Source organism: Bactrocera neohumeralis, unplaced genomic scaffold (assembly GCF_024586455.1).
Source record: "Bactrocera neohumeralis isolate Rockhampton unplaced genomic scaffold, APGP_CSIRO_Bneo_wtdbg2-racon-allhic-juicebox.fasta_v2 cluster10, whole genome shotgun sequence".
Lineage (NCBI taxonomy): Eukaryota > Metazoa > Arthropoda > Insecta > Diptera > Tephritidae > Bactrocera > Bactrocera neohumeralis.
The window spans coordinates 189,632-205,526 of record NW_026089623.1 but is presented as its reverse complement, the minus strand read 5'-3'; the positions used below and the strand labels follow the sequence as shown (position 1 = coordinate 205,526).

The 15,895-nt window shown below is 37.6% G+C and overlaps 2 long non-coding RNA genes across 3 annotated transcripts; both read left to right on the top strand.

Moving 5' to 3' along the window:
- The first annotated feature begins 11,934 nt into the window (after window positions 1–11,934).
- On the top strand, window positions 11,935–14,173 carry LOC126764973 (uncharacterized). Of its 2 annotated transcripts, none has more exons than XR_007668183.1 (3): window positions 11,935–12,661; window positions 12,790–12,854; window positions 12,951–14,173. It is a non-coding gene; the product is annotated as an uncharacterized LOC126764973 (long non-coding RNA). The 2 variants fall into 2 exon arrangements; XR_007668184.1 differs by having other exon boundaries at window positions 12,755–12,854.
- Window positions 14,174–14,387: 214 nt separating this feature from the next.
- Window positions 14,388–15,249, top strand: LOC126765020 (uncharacterized). Its single transcript, XR_007668236.1, has 2 exons — window positions 14,388–14,674; window positions 14,912–15,249. It is a non-coding gene; the product is annotated as an uncharacterized LOC126765020 (long non-coding RNA).
- Window positions 15,250–15,895: the final 646 nt, after the last annotated feature.

Genomic DNA, 15,895 nt, shown 5'->3' with positions numbered 1-15,895 from the left:
GAAATAACTGGTGTGTAATCAACAAGATCGTCTTCACTGCTATCAGAGACTCATCACCGCTACTTAGATCATAACCAGTTCCGTCTTCAAACTCATCTTCATTCCATTTCTCGATGTCATCAATACACATGAAACTGTTTGAATCAATTTCTGTTAAAAGAGTTTGATTTATTTGGAGAGCTTCATTGCAGTCCTCATTTTTGTTAAGCAACTGGGCTAGTGGAATATCATCATCGCTGTCGTATTGGTCAGAGTCCCAATTTAACAACTTTGACCAAGAATTCCTCATCACTGTTTGCGTTATCTCATCCCAAGCTTGTTTCAGAAATATTATTGCCTTTCGGATGGAATGGGATTTCAACAGACTATTCAGTACACCACCTTCAGCTATATTTCAGCAAGTAACTTACTTCTGAAAACAAGTTTTGTTAACTTTATGGGATTTTGATCCATTGGTTGCACAGCTGCTGTCACATTTGGCGGCAAGAAATATGCAACTATGTTGCCATCTTAGCTTTGAAGATGCTCAATTGGTGCATGCGCGGAGCAGTTATTAATAAGCAAATGAGCCTTCGGAGGCAAGTTATTTTTTTGAGAAAACTGGATAACCTGTAAACAAAAAAATATTTTAAAATTAAAGAAATTAAAGCAAAATTATTTCCTCTTACTTCATTAATACATAAATATCTTGTGAAACCAATCATGAAAGATCCGAAACGTCATCCAAGCATTTTTGGAAAAGTTGTAATGAAGTTTTGGCTTTTCCAATAACTATATTCTTCACCAAAAATTTGTTTAGCTTTTTCCTTTAATATTGTTCCTGTCAATGTACACTAGGGTGGGTCGATTCCGGACTTTTTTCGATTCGGGATTTCTAATAGTGCGGAAAAGTTGTACTTAGTAGTATAAAACAAAAGTTATTTCTCACGTCATTTGCTACCGAAATGGTATATGAGATCATGGCCGTAGGACGAACCGTTCCCGAGATACGAGCAAAAATGCGGCGCGCCACAGCGCAAGGTGAAAATCGGCTTGCGGCCACACTTCTTGACGTTGATTTCGCCGAGTGCTATCACTCACATTCATTCACCTACGCCAAAGGACACGTTCGGATAGGTCTCCACACACATATATTTTTTCATCGAGTTCCTTCACTCTTGTCGGTGATTTCGCCGAGTTCTATCACTTACATTCATTTCCCTGCGCCATACGACACGTTCGGACTGGTCTCCACATAAATATTTTTTCATCAAGTTCCTTCACTCTTGTCGTTGATTTCGCCGAGTGCTATCACTTATATTCTCTCAACAGAACACAGAACTCAAAATGTCTGTATCTAAATTTAAATTTAGACAGAAGTGTCCTGTGTTTGGCATATATCCGTACAATCTCTCTGAGTCCCAGTTACCTACTTACCAGGATGTTCTTTTGTGTTATCAGTTTGAAAGATTTCGTATAGGGCGACTCCGAGGCGACAACTATGAACCTAGGAGTAAAGAGGTTACAGAAATAGTTGCAAAAAAGGTTGAAAATACTTTCAAAAAGTCATCTATTCCGATAGTTTCACACACCAGAGTTGTACAAATGCTCACCACATACCATAAGAAATTTCTGACTCTTAAACAAATATTTTTAAGGAACCCAATAGGTTTGAGCTCTAAAAGAGACGACTTTGTCTCTTCTGCCGGAAAATTATTTGACATCGATGCTTGTAAATGCATTTATTTTTCTTCTTGCACTTGTCCAAAGGAAAGGAAAGTTCCTATCAATGAACAACCATTTCTCTTGGACCAGAGAACCAGAAGAATTGGTCGCATTGGAAGTGTTGATCTACCTGAAACAAAAAAGATTACAAAGAAAAATGAACGTAAAGAAAAGCTTTCAAAACGTCATTCAACATCAACACTTACCAGAAAAGTATCAGCTAGAACACGTGACCATTCAGATCAGCCAGACTCTCATACAGACGACAACAATGTAGGTGCGTCGCACATGGATTCTTCCAAAAACGATGCTGATGATGAATTTTCTCTTCCATCCTCTAAAACCAAACAAAACACACTAGTATTAGAACACACTGCTTTAGCTGCCCAAAGATTTAGAATAAGTGATAGAGCAGCCTTGATTGTTTCATCTGCTTTTCTGGATGCCAAAAAAAGCAGGTTTGATCAGGCTAGCTTTGTCACTGACAAATGCAAGATTAGTCGGGCAAAAAAAGTGTTGGAGTTAAGCTCCAAAACACCGAAAGTATTTACCCTGTATATAGGCTGTAGTTTGACGGCCGCAAAGACAATACACTTCCACAAGTCAGCGAAGGTGAAAAGTACTACCGCGACACTGTCAAAGAGGAACATATTTCTCTTATAGCGGAACCTGGTTGTCAATATTTTGGCCACGTCACCTCTCCTTCCGGGTCAGCTGAGGATGAGACGCACGCTATATGACAACATTTACAAGACAATTCAGTTGATGTGGAACATCTAGAAGTTGTCGGTGCTGATGGCACCAACACGAACACAGGTTGGAAAGGTGGAATCATTCGGAAACTAGAAGAAAGAATAGGTAGGGCATTACAGTGGGTTGTTTGTCTTCTACATTCCAACGAACTTCCATTTCGTGCTCTTTTCGAACACATAGAAGGTGTCTCTAAGAGTCCAACTACATTCTCTGGCGACATAGGTAAACTGCTCCCTGATTGTGAGAAGTTGCCTGTTGTCAAATTTGAAAGTTTTCCATCCTGCCAATTACCTTCTGAGGTTATTAACCCGACCCAACTTAGCACAGACCAAGCTTATTTCTATAAAATATCAGAAGCTGATATTTCCGGTCAATGTTCCTCAGACTTAGCGTCGATGCATCCAGGTAACATGTGCAAATCTCGCTGGCTCACCTGTGCAAATAGAATTCTGAGATTATACATTTCTACTGACAAACCAACAAAGGAAATAAAGATTTTGGTCAAGTACATACTTACAGTTTACTCACCTTTGTGGTTCTCAATAAGATTCAACAGTTCAATCAAAGATGGCTCACGCCATCTCTATGCTGCAATTCGAAGGTCGAGATACTTACCTGCTAAACTGCGCAAGGTTGTCGATTCATCCATTCAACAGAATGCTTTCTTTGCTCTTCCAGAAAACATTCTCCTTAGTATGATGACTGACGAACGAATAGAGGTCAGAAAGTTGGCCCTTGGCCGTCTTCTGGCAGCCAGAGAAGCAGAGTCTGACACTGTAAATAGAAGGGTTAGATGTAATAAAGTGCCAAAGCTGAATTTCAAAGCTAATAATTATTATGATATGATTAACTGCAAGACTATTACCTTGACTGTTCCACCAGTTCTTTGTTCAGTTTCATAAAAGGGCTGTCGGGAGACACTGCAGAGGTATGGAAATTTAGTGAATTCCCCTCTCACGCCGTAGCAGTCGAGAGAACCGTCAAACTGGTGACACAGACATCTTCTAAAGTTATTGGCCCCCAATCTCGTGATCATTTTATACGCTCTACACTGAAATCTAGGCAACAAGTGCCAAAGTTTAGTACAAAATCTGATTTTATCAACAAATTTGACACATATTCAGACTAAAACAAGCCTGACATATGGTTGGTTGGTTGGTTTGGGCTTGGGAGGCCGGAGTTGGGGTTGAAGATGCAATCCGATCTCAAAACAAAAAGTTGCATTGGAATCAGGAAGTACTAAGGCAATTTTTCCGCTATTAGAAATACCGAATCGAAAAAAGTCCGGAATCGACCCACCCTAATGTACACTTCCTTTCGCGTTGTTTTAAAAACCACTGATAAAGACGACTTTCCATTTTCGAATATTCGGCACTATGCATAGTTTTATTTGATGCTTCCTGATAAGAGCTGGAAACAGCATTTAATATAGATGATCTATTGACTTGATATAGCTGATGGCAGATTTGCTCACATTGAAATCCAGCGCTAGACGATTCCCTTGAACTCCTTTGTCCAGCTTTTCCAATATCTTTACTTTGGTTTCCAAAGATAAAGTGGTTTTTTTTACTTTTATTTAACATTTTTAGTAAGTTACTTTTAGTTTTCGGTAGAGTCTAGCAGAATATGTCCACGCGTATCATATTTCACATACGTATGACAAAAACACCAAAAATATGGCAAAACAAAAACTAAAAAGGAATTAAATATGCTCGTATAACTTGGGGATTCCCCTTTATATTTTACCTTTGTTCAGTAAAATAAAAACCGAGAATGAGAATTCCCTTGTGTTAAAAATTAAAAAAAAACTCTCAGAAATTAGAACCTCAAGTTCTAATTTTAGAGCGTCCAATGCATTAAAAACTCTGGTTCTAATTTCTGGAAGTTCTAATTTCTGAGAGTTCTAAGAACGTCTACTGTAATAATATTATACTTGTATAATAATATTATATTACGTAATAAAGTATAGAGTATAAATTCTCTTTCGATGCATATGATTTTTTTCTTATTTAAATTTAATAAACAAATAAGTCATATTATATAATAATATTACGTAAAAAATAATAAAATATTTAGGTTACCCCGGTTATTGGCTCGGTCAAGATTTTTTTTAAGGAGTACTACCCAAAAGTACTTCAGTCACCCCGAGTATTTGCTCGACCAGGGTTATTTTTTTAGAGCGCGGCCAAAGGCCTGCAATGCTGAAAGGAGTACTTTACATTCTCAACTATAGCTTAAAAAATAATTTTTTTTATCTACACTAATATTATAAAGAGGAAAGATTTGTACCTATTTTTGTATGTTTGTAATGAATAGGCTCAAAAAGTACTGGGCCGATTTAAAAAATTCTTTCACCAATAAAATGCTACATTCTTCCAATTTGACATAGGCTACATTTCATTTTGAAAAAAATTAGGGATCATTGGTAAAATTTGAACAATGTAACCGAAGGTGTAGAAAAATGAGTCTTCAAATGTCTTTCGTCGAATGCGCTGCCGAAACTATTAGCGATAGAACAAAATAATGTACAACAATATTGAAGAACATCATAATGTCTACAAAAGACTCCGCGGTAGCATATATCCAAATATTGTAGTTATGTCACTACAACAACTTTTTTCATTTTAAACATTAATGAAAATGCTAACCAAATTCAAACCATGCTATTTATGTGTTTATATTAATGTATATTTCAACTCAAAGAATACAGTACAGCCACTGGAAAAACCGCCAGCAACAAAATTAACATTGACGAGTTTTTTCTCAACTTTCGTCAGTGATCCGTTTACGAGAACGTTGCTCTATTCGGAAATACCCTGATATTATACATGGAATGCATCGTCGAAATTATCGTAACTACGATTCCTTAAGTGCACGCGCAATGTTAGCTGCCAAAAATACCGATGTTGTTGACTTAAACTGGAAGATTCAAAGTCAAATTCCGGGAGACTTGCGCTCATACAAATCGATCGATCGTCTTGACAATGAAGACGGCGCCGTGAATTATCCAGTGGTATTTCTAAATTCTTTGGACAGGTTTGGTATACCACCGCATCATTTGCGTCTCAAAGTAGGATCGGTCGTTATTATGTTTCGCAATCATCATGCCACGAAACTGTGTAATGGAACCCGACTGATTGTGACGCACTTATCGAACACAAGGGGCAGAATGCTTGATTCTGCGAATTCCTTTGAGTTCTAACGATTTCCCATTTCAGTTCAAACGTATTTCGTTTCCAGTGAAAATTGCATGTGAGATGACAATCACCTAAAGATAGTCGCATAGTGTGAGGCATAAATTTGGAAATGTTATGTTTTTCACACGGCCATGGCGTGCTCACGAGTTGGAAAACCATCTTTTCTGTACACCGGAACAGAAACCAAAAAATGTTGTTTATCAAGCTGCGTTACATTGAAAGAAAAAAAAAAAATTAAATGATAAATTTAACTTTCTTTTCATTTTAAAACACATAATTTCACGCAGGACAACGGCTGCGGGGTAAGCTAGTAATTAATAACGAAAAAAGAATCATGGAAAAATACAAACAAAGAAAACGCTGTCGTTAACCAATCCTTCATATTTGGTGTTTAAGATGTGGCAACGCTCGTTTTTCCTTTCGAAAAATGGTTGCGCTGTGTTATTTTCTTAAAATGTATGGAAAACTTGTCCCAAAAATATTGGTTATATATAAAACTTTAATATTTTTCTTTTAATATTTATTCTTAAAGAATAGAACATTATGAGCAAATCTTCTTCTTAATTGGCGTAGACACCGCTTACGCGATTATAGCCGAGTTAACAACAGCGCGCCAGTCGTTTCTTCTTTTCGCTACGTGGCGCCAATTGGATATTCCAAGCGTAGCCAGGTCCTTCTCCACCTGGTCCTTCCAACGGAGTGGAGGTCTTCCTCTTCCTCTGCTTCCCCCGGCGGGTACAGCGTCGAATACTTTCAGAGCTGGAGTGTTTCCGTCCATTCGGACAACATGACCTAGCCAGCGTAGCCGCTGTCTTTTAATTCGCTGAACTATGTCAATGTCGTTATATATCTAGTACAGCTCATCGTTCCATCGAATGCGATATTCGCCGTGGCCAACGCGCAAAGGACCATAAATCTTTCGCAGAACTTTTCTCTCGAAAACTCGCAACGTCGACTCATCAGTTGTTGACATCGTCCAAGCCTCTGCACCATATAGCGGGACGGGAATTATGAGTGACTTATAGTGTTTGGTTTTTGTTTGTCGAGAGAGGACTTTGTTTCTCAATTGCCTACTCAGTCCGAAGTAGCACCTGTTGGCAAGAGTTATCCTGCGTTGGATTTCTAGGCTGACATTGTTGGTGGTGTTTACGCTGGTTCCAAGATAGACGAAATTATCTACGACTTCAAAGTTATGACTGTCAACAGTGACGTGAGTGCCAAGTCGCGAGTGCGAAGACTGTTTGTTTGATAACAGGAGATATTTCGTCTTGCCCTCGTTCACTGCCAGATCCATTTGTTTTGCTTCCTTGTCCAGTCTGGAGAAAGCAGAACTAACGGCGCGGGTGTTAAGGCCGATGATATCAATATCATCGGCATACGCCAGCAGCTGTACACTCTTATAAAAGATGGTACCTTCTCTATTAAGTTCTGCAGCTCGAACTATTTTCTCCAGAAGCAGGTTGAAAAAGTCACACGATAGGGCATTGCTTTGTCTGAAACCTCGTTTGGTATCGAACGGCTCGGAGAGGTTCTTCAAAATTCTGACGGAGCTTTTGGTGTTGCTCAACGTCAGCTTACACAGCCGTATCAGTTTTGCGGGGATACCAAATTCAGACATCGCGGCATAAAGGCAGCTCCTTTTCGTGCTGTCGAAAGCAGCTTTGAGATCGACGAAGAGGTGGTGTGTGCCGATTCTCCTTTCACGGGTCTTTTCCAAGATTTGGCGCATGGTGAATATCTGGTCGGCTGTTGATTTTCCAGGTCTGAAGCCACACTGATAAGGTCCAATCAGTTTGTTGACGGTGGGCTTTAATCTTTCACACAATACGCTTGATAGAACCTTATATGCGATGTTGAGGAGGCTAATCCCACGGTAGTTGGCGCAGATTATGGGGTCACCTTTCTTATGGATTGGGCATAGTACACTAAAATTCCAATCGTTGGGCATGCTTTCGTCTGACCATATTTTACAAAGAAGCTAATGCAAGCTCCTTATCAGTTCTTCGCCGCCGTGTTTGAATAGCTCGGCCGGCAATCCGTCGGCCCCTGCCGCTTTGTTGTTCTTCAGGCGGGCAATTGCTATTCGAACTTCTTCATGGTCGGGTAATGGAACGTCTGCTCCATCGTAATCGATTGGGGAATCGGGTTCTCCTTCTCCTGGTGTTTCGCGTTCACTGCCATTCAGCAGGCTGGGGAAGTGTTCCCTCCATAATTTAAGTATGCTCAGGGCATCAGTGACTAGATCACCTTTGGGGGTTCTACAAGAGTATGCTCCGGTCTTGAAACCTTCTGTAAGCCGCCGCATTTTTTCGTAGAATTTTCGAGCATTACCCCTGTCGGCCAGCTTATCAAGCTCTTCGTACTCACGCATTTCGGCCTCTTTCTTCTTCTGTCTACAAATGCGTCTCGCTTCCCTCTTCAACTCTCGGTATCTATCCCATCCCGCACGTGTAGTGGTCGATCGTAACGTTGCGAGGTAGGCAGCCTGTTTTCCCTCCGCTGCGACACGGCACTCCTCGAAGTACCAGCTGTTCTTTTGCACTTTCCGAAAACCAATGGTTTCGGTTGCAGCTGTAGGTAAGGAGTTTGAAATGCCGTCCCACAGTTCCCTTATACCGAGTTGTTGACGAGTGCTCTCAGAGAGCAGGAGTGCAAGTCGAGTAGAAAATCGTTCGGCTGTCTGTTGTGATTGCAGCTTCTCGACGTCGAACCTTCCTTGTGTTTGGTGGCGCGAGTTTTTTGCTGCACAGAGGCGGGTGCGAATCTTAGCTGCAACAAGATAGTGGTCCGAGTCGATGTTAGGACCTCGGAGCGCGCGCACATCTAAAACACTGGAGACGTGTCTTCCGTCTATCACAACATGATCGATCTGGTTGGTAGTTTTTCGATCCGGAGACAGCCAGGTAGCTTAATGAATCTTCTTATGCTGGAATCTAGTACCAGATAACCATATTTCGGGCCCCGGCGAAGTCAATCAGCCTCAACCCATTTGGGGATGTTTCGTCGTGGAGGCTGAATTTACCGACCGTAGTGCCAAAGATTCCTTCTTTGCCCACCCTGGCGTTAAAGTCGCCAAGCACGATTTTGACATCGTGGCGGGGGCAGCCTTCATAAGTGCGCTCCAAGCACTCATAGAATGCATCTTTGGTCACATCGTCCTTCTCTTCCGTCGGGGCGTGGGCGCAGATCAGCGATATGTTGAAGAACCTCGCTTTGATACGGATTGTGGCTAGACGTTCATTCACCGCAGTGAATGATAGTACTCGGCGACGGAGTCTCTCTCCCACCACGAATCCAACACCAGCCTTGCGCTCCTTTATATGGCCATTGTAGTAAATGTCACAAAGACCTACTCGTCTCTGTCCTTGTCCCGTCCATCGCATTTCTTGGACGGCGGTGATGTCAGCCTTTGTTTTTACGAGGACATCAACCAGCTGGGCAGCGGCACCTTCCCAATTAAGGAACCGGACATTCCAGGTGTATGCCCTTAATTCGTAGTCCTTATTTCGTTTGCCATGGTCGTCATCAAAAGGGGGGTCTCTCATCCGAGGCTGTTGTTGGTTTTTCATTGGGGTGAGCTTTTTACGTGGCGGGTCCCAAACCCAGCGCACAACCCTATGTAGGAGATGTTTCGCCTTCACACTTTAGCTCGCCTTCGAACGGATGTTCTTAGGCTACCCAGAGGATACTTGGTCAAAGACCGGAAGTAGTGAGCTGCTTGAGCCATGTGTAAAAGAAGCGACCATGCCAGATAGTGGGGTCCAGAATATGCTTATTTACATCCAAATTTATAATATGGTAATTTTTTATGTAAAGAGTTGTTCATAAAATATATTTTTTTTTTCAAGTACTGAAAAACTAAAACAGCTACCACATTCCTACAAAAGCAGTCCATTTGGAAACGAGTGGGATTCCTGATCGCCGCCGTATAGCTAAATTCTGATATAAAAAACGTGTATTTAGATTGTTATTAAAAAAATTTATACCTAAAGATTAGGAAATATGAATTCTATAATTACATCGTTATTTATCTTACGATGAAAAATTAGGGGTATTCTCTTGCTCTTGCAAAACCCTTGCACGGTGCAAGAATTACATATATTTCCTCTTGGTGCAACGGCACAACAACAAATACACGCAGAAAATTATTTGCAATGGCTGTAAAATATGTCAGACCAAAACCCATGTATATTTGCATGCAATGTCACGTAAAAATATAATTGCAACTGTCACTATTTAGCTGTCATTTTACATAAAGACATATTACGTCGTTAAATTGTTGAGGAAGGTAAGTAATAAATAGATTTTATTATTTCTATTTAAAATATAAAGATTTGTTACAGTTTTTTTTGTTAAAAATGTATGCAGAAGGTGCGCCAATTCACAATAGCCATGCTTAATAGTCATTCACAACATATTGACCGAATTAGCCATTCATATATCACTAGATCCTGCAATGGGTGCTCTCGTGCCCTTGTATATTTCGGTATAGTATTTTTGCAATCTGCAATCTTGCAAGAGCAAGCGAATACCCCTATTATGTTTAACTGTTGTTAAGAATTATTATGACATGTAATACCGAATTTTGCTACAATAGTTATTTCTTCTGGTGCTCTCATTATCAAATATAATTTCAAATTTGTCCATCAATAATAACTAAAACGCTTAAAAATATACAGCATCTTTATCTATATCGAGAAGGTATAATTAAATTGTTTGATAATACAATTAAACTTATTTCTTCAAGTAATTTTGACAGCTGGTTACGCATTGTGAATGATCCACATTAGAAGAGCAAGAGAGAATAAAGAAATAAAATAAACTTCGTGCGTAATATGTATGTATGTATGTATGTGTGTAGTGACATAAACATTTTCATTGCTATTTAAGGAATGTTGTTGATGATTGGTAAGTTGTACACAACATTTCAAGAAGAAAAGATGAATTTAACGATTACTTTGAATTTTATTCAAGAAACAATTGTTGATTAATTTTTTCTTCTCAAAACCTGGATTGCCAAATACGCATTTTATTGAAAAAATGCATTAAAAATTAGTACTCGATTTTTTTTAGAGCTGCACACTAGCACAAGAAAATTTATCGCAGGAAATTTTCTTAACCATTAAATAAATTTCATTGGAAAAAATAACAAATTTAATAGCGGGATTCTGTAACCAGTCTCTATTCTCTATTTGAGACATGAGTAGTGTGAAAAGTGAATTTGTGACTAGTTACTATTCACTAAACAGTCTCTAGCATTATTGCCTCAAATTTGAGACCTGATAGTAAAATTTAGAGACTTGAGACTATATCACAGTACAGAATCGCACGATAAGGCTGTTTTCTCAATGCCTGGTTACCAGTCTTTCTGTCCAGTTATTAGAGTTATCCGCTTAATAGATTGTATTTAATAAACATCAACAATGTGCATGGTTGATGGAGATGTCCGCTTAATAGGGCGATCATTTAATGGAGCTTTCACTATATTCTTTAATTATGAATTGTTTTTACTATCCTATCTTCTAAGTTGATTCGAACTGAATACAATGTGCTAAATTTTACTAAAATCGGTTCAGTAGTTTATTTATTACAGCATTTTCTTTTCGAGCAACCCGTTTTGACCTCTCGCCACCCTTATTCACCACAGACAGCCCTAATGATTTTATTGTGAATGGACACTTGGGGGGTAGATTAAGTACTGTAAATAATCAATTTGACTACCCCTTGTACAATGCTTTTCAATGAGTGGGGTAAGTGATTTTTAAATTAATAAATTTAGCTAAAAAATCACAAAATAAAAGTGAAATGTGAACTTATTTTATGCATATTTAAATATACAAAGTAAAAAATGTGAAAACGTTTAGTGAAACATTGAGAAATACTATGCGCTATTAATACAAATTTTTGAATTTTTAATCGGGAATATGTTAAAAAATATAAGTGTCAACCACTTTTTTTTCGAAATTCCTCTTCTGGAAAAACTCCTTTATCAGCAAAAACCCTATTTATACTGAAATTCGTGTTTTTTACCCGACCGCCAAAGTAATCGCAATCGTGTCCAGCCTGTGAACTTAAAGCATAGAGAAGGTGCAGGTTCGATATCGAACATTTGTTAGAATTAAAGTAAGGAATTCACCTCAACCACAGAATTCACGCTATGAAATGTTAACATTGTTTACAGTTTTAACAGCGAAAAATGTAAACAAATACAACTTGTGGTGACTTATACACCACAATTATATAAAATTACAGATTATTTATTAAGATAACTCAAAAGACTTCTTCACTTGTGGGCAAGAAGTGACGCTAGGGTTCTCGAAAAAATATCGATATATCGATATAATTTTTTCAATGTAACAATATTTTTGAGCGATATTTATTGTTTCGATATATCGAGGTATCGATATAATATTATGAGTATTGAAAAGGTATAAAAACGATATTTTTATGATCAAAAAATTCTAAATCCTTTTTTATACTAACTGTTTAATCCAAACAAATACTCCTCTGCATTACTCCCACAAATTACATAAAGTAATAGAAGCGTAATGCGGAGGAATATCAACCGCCCCAACTTTACTCAACAGGCGAAAGAGGAGAAAAAGAAAACATCTTTTCCGGCGTTTTTTACCAAAGGATTGTGGGCACACTGTTCGTCAATTATTCTTCTTATAAATTCACAGTTTCAACTGAATACTTAATTCGTAGTTTCTAGAAGCGTCACTTATTGTTCAGACGCCAAGAAGAGTGCCAGTGTTCAAAAATTAGCTGCAATAAATAATAAGTACAAGTGTTGGCTTTAATAAAACTAATCTTCATTTTTACAACATAGGAGTGAAAAACAGTGAATACGGAAAATCCCATCCCACGATAAAACAAAACATTTTTTATATCTTTTTTCTCAAATACAACAAGTGAAGTTTAATTCGACAAACCAACAGTGAGACATTCAACACATTTCACTCAATAACAACAATACAGGATAAAGGAATTATAATCCACTGCAGGTAATAACACTTGAGTTAACTAATCTAGCATTACATATATTTGCACATTAATACAATTAAATTGGCTTTAACTCTCATGAACTCGACACAAAGTTTCATCGTAGTAACAGCGCATTTTCTTAACACAGCAAATAACTGCACTCCTGAATCTGAACATGAGATGGTGACATTGACAGCACGAAGAATGTATCAGGTAAGTAAAGTATAAAATAAATGCATCAAATTAAAAAAAATAGTAAGTTATAAAAAATTTCCTAAAGTGGACTAATATTGGTCTTCTCTCCTGTAGGCACACACTGCTGATTAGATAAAAGAATGCTTTGAAAATATTACCGACCAGTTTTCAATAGAAAAGGATTGCATCTTAGCAATTACCACTGATGGTGGTGCTAACATAGTTGCTGCAGTGAAGAAATTTTTGGAAGATGGAAAAAGACTTCCTTGCATGGCACATTTGTTGAATTTAATAGTGTATGGCGCAACAAGAGATAATGCACCAGTTCTTAAAATTGCCAATCGGGTCAAAGCCATTGTAACATATTTCAAACAATCTGTGAACGCAATGATTTGCGAAAAGAACAAAAGGGACAAAAGGAAGAGGGAGAAGAATTAACACTTATACAATCAGTAAGCACAAGGTGGAATTCTTGTCTTGATATGTTGGAAAGATTCAATACATTATCAGTTACTGTGGCTAAGATTTTGGCAACCAGGCGGATCGCATCTGATATGATAACTTCTTCAGAGTTAGGTGTCATACGAGATCTACTGAAGAAATTAGCGGCGATCAGTACGTGACTTCAAGTTTGGTGATTCCCATTGCAAACTTGCTTCAGAGAGGCCTTGAACAAGTAAAACCTTTCACCGAATTTGGTATTGCTGTTCAGAAGAGTTTGTTAAATTTAGTTATTGCAAAACTAGAACCACTAGAGCGACATTTACATCTGGCCAAAGCAACAATTTTATACCCACGTTTTAAGCGTATTCATTTTAGTTCAGCGCTAGCTGCTTCCACTGCAATAACCGAACTGTCAAAAGAAATACGTTTAGAACATAGACGTAGAGGACAACTTTCGCCTGAACTCAGACCCACTCGCACTACCATAATTCCAAATTTCAAAAATTCTTCGCCGTCGTTGTGGTCCGGACATGAAAAAATTATGATAGATATTGCTGCCGCTTCAGCAAACTCTTTACTTTCAACTTCAACCAGTGATGGCATGCCTAGCGAACTAAAGCAATATCTAGATCAGCCTATAATATCCAGAAAAGAGAATCCAACAAAATTCTGGTTTGATTGTCGTCATTTTACCCCAGTCCTTTCCGACATAGCTCTAAAGTATTTGATATCGCCTGCGTCCTCGGTTTCCTCGGAGAGAGTGGCACCTGCTGTGAATCTCGCAGTACCCAATAACAGAAGTCGGCTTACAGCCGAGCACGTAAATCAAAGAGTTTTTCTTATGTCTGTATCAGATAAATATTGGTTTGATTAATAAATAATTAATGTTTTAATTGTTGTTCTTGATTTATTAAAAATTATGTCTATTGGTTAGTATTTATCTAGTAAGGTAAGATGATTAAAGTAGATTGGGCCAAATTTTTTTTTTTCATATCATACCGATATATCGATAATTTTAAATAAAAATATCAATGTCGATATTGATATATTCAAAAATGACGGATACAATATATATCGATACTTTATTCTATTTCCGACATCCCTAAGTGACTCTTCTTAAAACTAAAAGCTTAGAATTCAGTTGAAACTGTAATTTTCCAAGAAGAATATAAAGAGAATGAAATAATAGAATAACTGACAAACAGTGCTGCCCGATGTGATACGTCTTGTCTGTGTGCCCACAAACTCTCTCACATACCCATGAATATGAAGACACATAAATATATGTACATACATATGTATGCATGCTCGTGATGATACTCCCAACGACAGCAATGTGATATTTTCATGCTTCAATTTTTGCTTTCAACCAGACAATCGCTTGTATGTGCAATGTATGTATATACATATGTACATATGTATGCATGTATGCTTTTGCATTTTGCCCTCAGCAATTCAATATTGACATGTACATAAACATAATTATGATATGAGTATAATTTTGTATGAATGCATGCATAGTAATATTTATAGTCAATTTGAACTTGCCTATTTAATAATTTTATTTGATTTTTACATAATATACTCTAATGTTGTAATAAATATTTTTGTATTATGTTTCTTACTAATAGAAATGGAATTTATCACAACAATATATAAACAAGTACATCGTCTATCATATTAATCTTATCATCTGTTCATATAAATGGCACGATTCCGATTACTTTGGCGGCGGGGTAAAAAAAACGAATTTCCATATAAATGGGGTATGTGCGGATAGGGTAGCTTCTCCAGAGGAGGAATATCCAAAAATAATGTAAAAATAATTAATATTTTTTGAAATATTCACGTTTAAAAATTCAAAAATTTGCACTAAGAAAACATGTTATTTCTCTATGTTTCTCTAAATTTTTTCACATTTTTCTCTTGTTATATTTAAATATACACTTTAAAGATTGAAATAAGTTCACATTTCACTTTTTTTTGTAATATTTTACCTATATTTATTAATTTAAAAATCACTTAGAACACCCATCGTTGCAAAGGCTAGATTGTTTACAATTATGAGGAAAACGAGCGTTGCCACATCTCAAACACCAAATTTGTAGGATTCTTAACGATTTTTCTTTGTTTGTTCTTTTGCGTGATTCTTTTTTTTATATTAATTATAATAAAAAATACTTTCCAACAGTTTTCAAGTTATAATATTGAGTTGTGAAAACTTGTTCCATATACACATGTATATATACATATGTATGTATATGTATAATATGCGATTTATGTTTAATAAAAATAAATAAGTAAAAATCTATAATAATATTGTAAAATTTATATCATATCGGGGTGACTGAAGTACTTTCGCGTAGTACTGCTTTCTGCGTTGGCGGCCTTCGGCCTCGCTTTAAAAAAATAACCCTGGTCGAGCGAATACCCGGGGCGACTGAAGTACTTTTGCGTAGTACTCCTTTCTGCGTTGGCGGCCTTCGGCCGCGCTTTAAAAAAATAACCCTGGTCGAGCGAATACCCGGGGTGACTGAAGTACTTTTGCGTAGTACTCCTTTCTGCGTTGGCGGCCTTCGGCCGCGCTTTAAAAAAATAACCCTGGTCGAGCGAAT